Below are 7,204 nucleotides of genomic sequence, written 5' to 3'. Positions count from 1 at the left end.
GATTACACTGATATAGTGTAAATACTAAAACAGCCTTGAATATCTGGAATAAATCCCACTTGGTCTTGTTATATAATTCATTTCACACGTTGTTGGATGTGTTGAGAATTTTTGCCTGTATTTTCTGTGAGATACCATTTGGTAGTTTTCTTTCTTCTATTAACTTTATCTGGGTAATGTTGGCCCATACAATGAATAAGGATTGATCCCTTTGCTTTTATTTTTTGAGAAGATTACAAAAAATGAATATGTTTTCTTGTTAAATGTTTTAAAGAATTCATCAGTGAAATCTGAGATTCGTGCTCTCTTTTTGGAAGATATTCGATTATTGATAATTTTCTGTAGATAAAGGGCTACCGATAGTATCTATTTCTCCTTATGTGAATTTTGGTAGGTGTGTCATTCAAAATATTTGTCCATCACATCTGTATTTTCAAGTTTGTGTGCATAGTGTTACCTATACTATTCCCTTGTTAGCCTTTCAAAGTACAAGTAAGAATGGGGACGTCTTTTTATATTTTTGGTATTTGTAATTTGTGTCTCTTCAACTTTTGTCTTGATTGGCCTGGCTACAGGTTTATAAATTTTATCGATGTTTTAAAAAGTAGCTTTTGCTTGTATTTACTTTCTCTATTTTTTCTCAGTTTTGTTGAGTTTCATTCTAATTTTTAATATTTCTTCTTCTTTTAGGCTTAATTTGCTCTTCTTTCTCAAGATTTCTAATGCTGAGCTGAGCTAGTTGATTTGTATTCCTTTCCTTCTAATGCATATATTTATGTAAGTTACACACTACTACATAAGTACAAAACATACATGTCCAGGTGTCCGTGCCTTTTTTATTGCATCCTAAGTGCAGAATAAACACTTGGTTTATATTGAATCTGCTACTTATGAAAATAAAAAACCTACTTTCTAAACCAGTGATTTTAGCTATACTAAGGTATAGCTAATCATGGCTCCCCCAAATATCCACATCTTAATATGTTACCTTATATGGCAAAAGCAATTTTGCAGATGAGGTTAAGTTGATGATCTTGAGTTTGGGTGATAATTTTGGGTTACCAGGTGGGTATGATGCAATCATACGATGCAATCACAGGAGTGCTTAAAGTAAAGAAGCAGGCGATCAGAGAGGGGCTGGAGAGGAAGAGGCAATATGTTGACGGAAGCAGAGATTGGAGTTTTGTGCTTTGAAGATAGAGAAAGTGTCCTTAGCCAACGGATACAGGCAGCCACTACCAGCTGGAAAGCCAAGGAGATGGAGTCTGCCCCAGATTCTCCTGAAGAAACCAGCCCTGCTGACACCTCGGCTTTGACACAGTGAAACAGATTTCGCACTTCTGGCCTCCAGAACAGAAACAGAATAAATTTATGCTGTTTTAAGAACTATGTTTGCGGTAATTTGTTACAACTGCAACAGGAAACAAACACGTAAGTAAAAAACACATTGTGATTAAGGAGCTCTGTGAGATTTCCTGAGTCCCAGAGAAATGTTCCTGTAACAAAAGTCTCAGAGTTTAGTGATTGGGAGCTTGAGTTCACAGACTTAGGAGACAAATATCTGCTTTTAGAGAAATTTTTCAAACAGAACCCAGAGTGAACTCTGGTATAATCTTCTAATGAATGTTACAGCGTGTTGCTTGTGCTATTAAATTCACATGCATATTCTCTCTCTTACCTCTCCCATCTTTTCTTCCAATTCTCTCTCTGTCTGTCTTTCTCTTTCTCTCTCTCCCTCTCTCTCTCTCTCTCTCACATACACACACACACAGAATCATAAACTACTTTTCTTCTGAATCCTCTCTGTAAACGGGCTAAGCATTTGACTTAAGCACTGTGATGCCTTCTTTACAGAGATTAAGTAGGATGATGCAAATGCTTTGTCAGATGCTCCCACCAACTGATTTATCTTGGGAAAGATAAAAATTTAACCTGAACAGAAATAGAAATATTGGCAATGAGGGTGGAGGTCAAATATTTGTATCTACTTGAAAAAAAATCAATGTCAGGAGTAACAGTAGTTCTTTTCTTGTACTCTAGCCTGCATTTCCTTAAATATTGTGGCCCCTAGGTATATTGATAGTTGAGAAAATGCTCTTTTCTTGCTCTGCTTCCCTCAGGAAAAGTTTTTTAAACTCACTTTCTTAGCAGCTAATCGATCATATCTTGTGTGAATAATCAAAAGCTTTGGAAGTTATGTGTACGTGTCATGGCTTTCATGAAGCAATAGCAGATGTGTGAGATGTCTGCAAAACCTGCAGATGGCAATTGCGTGATCTCCCTTCATTGGCAGCGTTCATAATATAAACACGATTATAAAGTACTCTGTTTACATTATTCTTGAATACAATATTCCCAACAAAAATATCTGCAAAAGTCAACACAGTAAACCCAATGCAGTGCGTTTTTTATTACAAGAAGGCATTCTTTAAGGATGACTACTGTCTCCGAGGAATAAAATAGAGATTAGGCAAGAGTGTGATTAAAATGAAGACCCGAGAAAGGTTACATTCTCTATGCATTCATTCTCCACAGGGTGCATAACTGCCTAAGAGTAAAACAAATAATTTCTCCAGCAGAAAGACTTCTATTTGAAATGAAATGCTTAAAATAACAAGTTGTGTTTGTTTTTACCATCACATTTCCTTGACATATAGAAAAGTCATATTTCCTTATCATATTTCTTTTGGTAATAAGCTTCTTTTGACAAAGATTGTACTTTGTCACTATGAGAGATGTTTGAATAGACATAATAAACACAGAAACATACTAAAACTAAAATCTATTGAAAAAATTTTAAAAGGATTGAAAAATGAATGTGTTTTGACATAAGAGTTGATTCTGCAAATTGAGTAGATCTTTAAATATTAGCATTATTAATACTATTATTGCTTTTTTTGTTGTTGAACATTGTAGATTGTTATAATGATGCTCAAATGTATTGGGATTGCTATTTTACAATTCTTATTGTTAGTACTGAACCACGTGCTATATCTTTCATTTGTCAAATTTTAAAAGTTTCTTAATCATCTAAACATCTTTTTCCTCACCAAAACCTATATTTCCTCCTATATACACTGTCAGCATTATTATTTCATTTATGTGAACAGAAATGCTATAATTAAAAGTATATGTTTAGTTTAGTTTCATTGTTTTTCTGTTTCTTAGCAAAGACTTGGAACCAACGGAAACGTCCATCAATGATAGACTGAATAAAGATAATGTGGCACATATACACCATGGAATACTTTGCAGCCATAAAAAAGGATGAGTTTATGTCCTTTGCAGGGACATTAATGAAGTTGGAAACCATCATTCTCAGCAAACTAACACAAGAACAGAAAACTAAACACCACATGTTCTCATTCATAAGTGGAAGTTCAACAATGAGAACACATGGATGCAGGGAGGGGAACATCATACACCGGGGCCTATCGGGGGGTGGCGGGCTTGGGGAGGGAGAGCATTAGAAGAAATACCTAGTATAGATGACAGGTTGATGGGAGCAGCAAACCACCATGGCACGTGTATGCCTGTGTAACAAACCTACATGTTCTGCACATGCATCCCAAAACTTTAAATGTAATAAAACAATTTAAAAATGTATTCAATTTACCTACATATTTATTAATTTTAATATTTACTTTTTAAATTGTTTCATGTGCTTTTCCTCAGAGTTTACTTTTTCTGCTAGCTGAAGTACGTTTGTTTTTATTTCTTTTATTGACAGGTTATATATACTAAGCTTTTGGTTTTTGTATATCTTCAAGTATCTTTATTTTGCTTCTCTTTATGAAATGTAAATTAGCTAGGAATAAAATTCTGTGCTAATCATTAGATATTTTTCTGCACTTTAAAATTATCACTGTAATGATCTTCTCGTCCAGTTGCTTTGGAAAGTAGGTGAAGTTATCATTTATTTGTAGGCATTCTATATTTTATATATTTTTGGTTTACTGGAGTCTCCTTAGAATTTCTATAGGCAAGGATTGATTTTCATTTCTCCTGTTCACCAATTACAGTTTTAAATTTGAAGACTTCTGCTTTTCTAAAATTCTGAAAGCTTTAATTCCTTTAGTCTCCCATTTACCACATCTAATATAAAATTAATCCCATTTATTTATTTTTAAATTATATGTTTTTAAATGAGTTCCTCTTTTTAAGAAATCACATATTTTACTTCAATCAGGAGAATTCTTGTTCTATATGTATTGAATTCTTTCAAAATAGAGGTTTTGCACTTATTTTACTTTCTAAATCCTGCAATTATACTTACTTTGAAGTATTTTTCAAAATATTCCACACAAATAGTTTCATTTGTAATGAGGTCCTGTTCCAACTGCTTGATTCTATACTTATTCTTTTCTTAATATTATATTGCTCCAAATATTTTCAAATTTTCCTTTTAACTGAGGGGATTCATGGTTTTATTTTTATTCTCTTTTCTCTCTGTGCATACCCTGTTTTGTCTGCAGGTTTTTACACTGAATCCAGCCAATCTTTTGGAACCCCACTTCTGAATCAAATTTTATAGCAGCAATTCAGTATGTGTTATTTGTTGCTAATATTGAACTTATCACAGGTTGTCAAAGAGACAGCTAACACCTTTTCCAGTTCCATTTGTGTCATCCAACATATCTTTCTATGAGCTCTTCACATATTTTTTGTATGATCTAAATTTTAGCATGTTTCACAGACTTTTTGTTCAATCATTCTTGGCCCATACTTGACTCTGTCTTTGCTTTTGCAGTTTTCCTCATCGAAATTTTACTTATGTCCTCCTGCTTACGTCTTACCTCTAATTTAGTGTTGTCATAAATATTACCGTCTCTAGGAGCTTTACCTAATCACTCAAACTAGGCATAAAGTATTTTCTTTGACAGCCACAGAATTTAAAACATCATATAACTTTTGCCTCATAATTATTTAAATCTTTGTTTTATTTTATGTACTAGATTATAAATAAATATAAATCTATGTCAAATCACTATACTTCTTTAAAGTACTAAGAACCATGCCTTATGACCCCCAAAAGAATGCCTTGTGTTAAATTTAAGATATTCATCAGAAACTAGGATATTAAACCCATTTAATTTAGCTAGTGCTATGTATGACTATTCTTGGTTATTTAAAGTATCTCTTTAATGGCCTGTGACTTCCTTGCAGTCTTCCAATTTTCAATATTTTTTGTATACATTTGTCAATCCATTGACTATAAGAAAAATTTGTGTTTAATAAACCTTTGCAAACTTTCTATAAAATACAAAATTTCTACAGAATGCAGACTTCTAATTTGTTCATCTTTCAGATTCCTACTAAAATAACCAAAAATACATAAAAGTATCAGAGGCATTCATCTTGTTAAATTGAAGGGGTACCATTTACATAGTTAAATATTAGGAAAATTTTCAGTGTTTTCTGAAGATGAGACATGATGGAATGAAGACAAAGATACCTGTCAGTAATTTCTCCAAAGAAAGTACAGATGACTCTGAATTTAGAAAGGGAGATGCTGGCAAATACTATAGCACCTTACTGGGTGGGGGATAGTTACTGGCTACATGAACTTCCAAGAACACATAACTTATTTTACAAGCAACTCAACAAAGTTGGAAAGCAGCAGCCTTTAGAGTTCTCATCTTTCCAGCTGTGACCATGACTGGCCAAAAGCTAAACATGCAGTATCGCTGCTTCCTGACTAAGCTTGCGGGGACTCTACAAAGCTAGTCAGGGAAACTTAGGAAACTTACATAGCATGGACACATGGCTGAACAGAAATAAAATGCCCAATCTGATCTCAGATTAGCAGCTTCAACAAGCATACACAATAAATAATTTTATTATTAGCATTTGTTCTGTATTGATCATGCACCAGACATTTTATAAATAATTTTCCCAGAGAAGCATTTACTGACTACCCTATAAACATTGAACTTCAAGTTTATTATCTCTGCATAGATAAGGCCATATCCAATCAAACAAATAAAAACAACAAATAGAAGATCACGGTCCCTGATTGGGATACATACTTATAAGTCAAAATAAAACTATAATTTCACCTGTCTTATTATTTTTCTTTGATTCTAAAAAATAGGTGGCTACGTGTTTAGTAGATTTTTTTAGTGAAACTTGAGAGGTGAAAAAGTGAGCCTTGAGCATATATGTGGATGTTAGAAGGAGTATAGAGGCTAGATTTTTCTGTGTGAAAAAATAAAAAATAAAGTTTAAAGCTTAGGTTAAAAATAAAGTTGTAAAATGAAAAGTGATGTTCTTACAAATAACTTTGAAGTTGGAGAATAGAGTGAGGGAAAGGAGTTTCTGAGAAGAGACAGAGAGGCTAGAGAGGAAATTCTAATTAGTAGAAAATGTCCATAGGTTTTAGAGCAAAGATGTTGAATTTTAATTGTAAATTAACCACTATATTGTATAACATTGAAATAACCTTCATTTGCTTAAAATATTAGTAAATGTCTTTTCCGTGTACGTAGTCTGGACACATTTTGGGGAACAACACACGCTGGGGCCTGTCGGGGAGGAGGAGGAGGGAGAGTATCAGGAAGAACAGCTAATGGGTGTTGGGCTTAATACCTGGGTAACGGGTTGATCTATGCAGCAAACCACCGTGGCACATGTTTACCTATGTAACAAACATGTGCATCCTACACATGTACCCTGGAACTTAAAATAAACGTTGATAAATAAATAAGTAAAAACGCAGTTTTACTTTCTTATGAATAATCCTTTGATTATTTCCTGTGAATGATGTATTGATCATTCAAAAGTTATCTTTAAAAAATAATGTTTGAAATAAATATCTCTAAACATATGATTCTCACCTTTCACAGTTCCATAATTACACAGAATCTGAGATAAACATGAAGAGCAAAGCAGCCTTCAGAGAGCAGTAGGTACATGAGCACAGGCTTGTAATTTACAGATAAATGTGACGGCAGAAAAGAAATAGATTCTTTAAGTGTAAAATTGGAAGGATTTACTTTCTTTTTAGGGACATTTTAAAATCCTCCTTATCTCCTGTTGTGATCTGTTATAAACTTAAGAATTTTAGACTGTCCAGATATTCTTCTGGTTTATAACTAGGACTTTAAATTATTTTCAAGTATGTTCAAAGCTGTATTTATTGAATGATAAGTATGCATATTAATCAGCTCAGGTTGCCATAAGAAAATACCATAGCCTGAATGGT

The 7,204-nt window shown here is 33.3% G+C and overlaps 1 long non-coding RNA gene across 1 annotated transcript; it reads left to right on the top strand.

The window, feature by feature from the left end:
* The first annotated feature begins 991 nt into the window (after nt 1-991).
* LOC134761381 (uncharacterized) lies at nt 992-5,268 on the top strand. The gene is made up of 2 exons (XR_010139930.1): nt 992-1,431; nt 3,169-5,268. It is a non-coding gene; the product is annotated as an uncharacterized LOC134761381 (long non-coding RNA).
* Nucleotides 5,269-7,204: the final 1,936 nt, after the last annotated feature.

The sequence above is a fragment of the Pongo abelii genome, chromosome 4 (assembly GCF_028885655.2).
Source record: "Pongo abelii isolate AG06213 chromosome 4, NHGRI_mPonAbe1-v2.0_pri, whole genome shotgun sequence".
In the NCBI taxonomy this organism is placed as follows: Eukaryota; Metazoa; Chordata; class Mammalia; order Primates; family Hominidae; genus Pongo; species Pongo abelii.
Note: the sequence above shows the minus strand (reverse complement) of the source record. Positions and strands in the feature narration are given on the sequence as shown.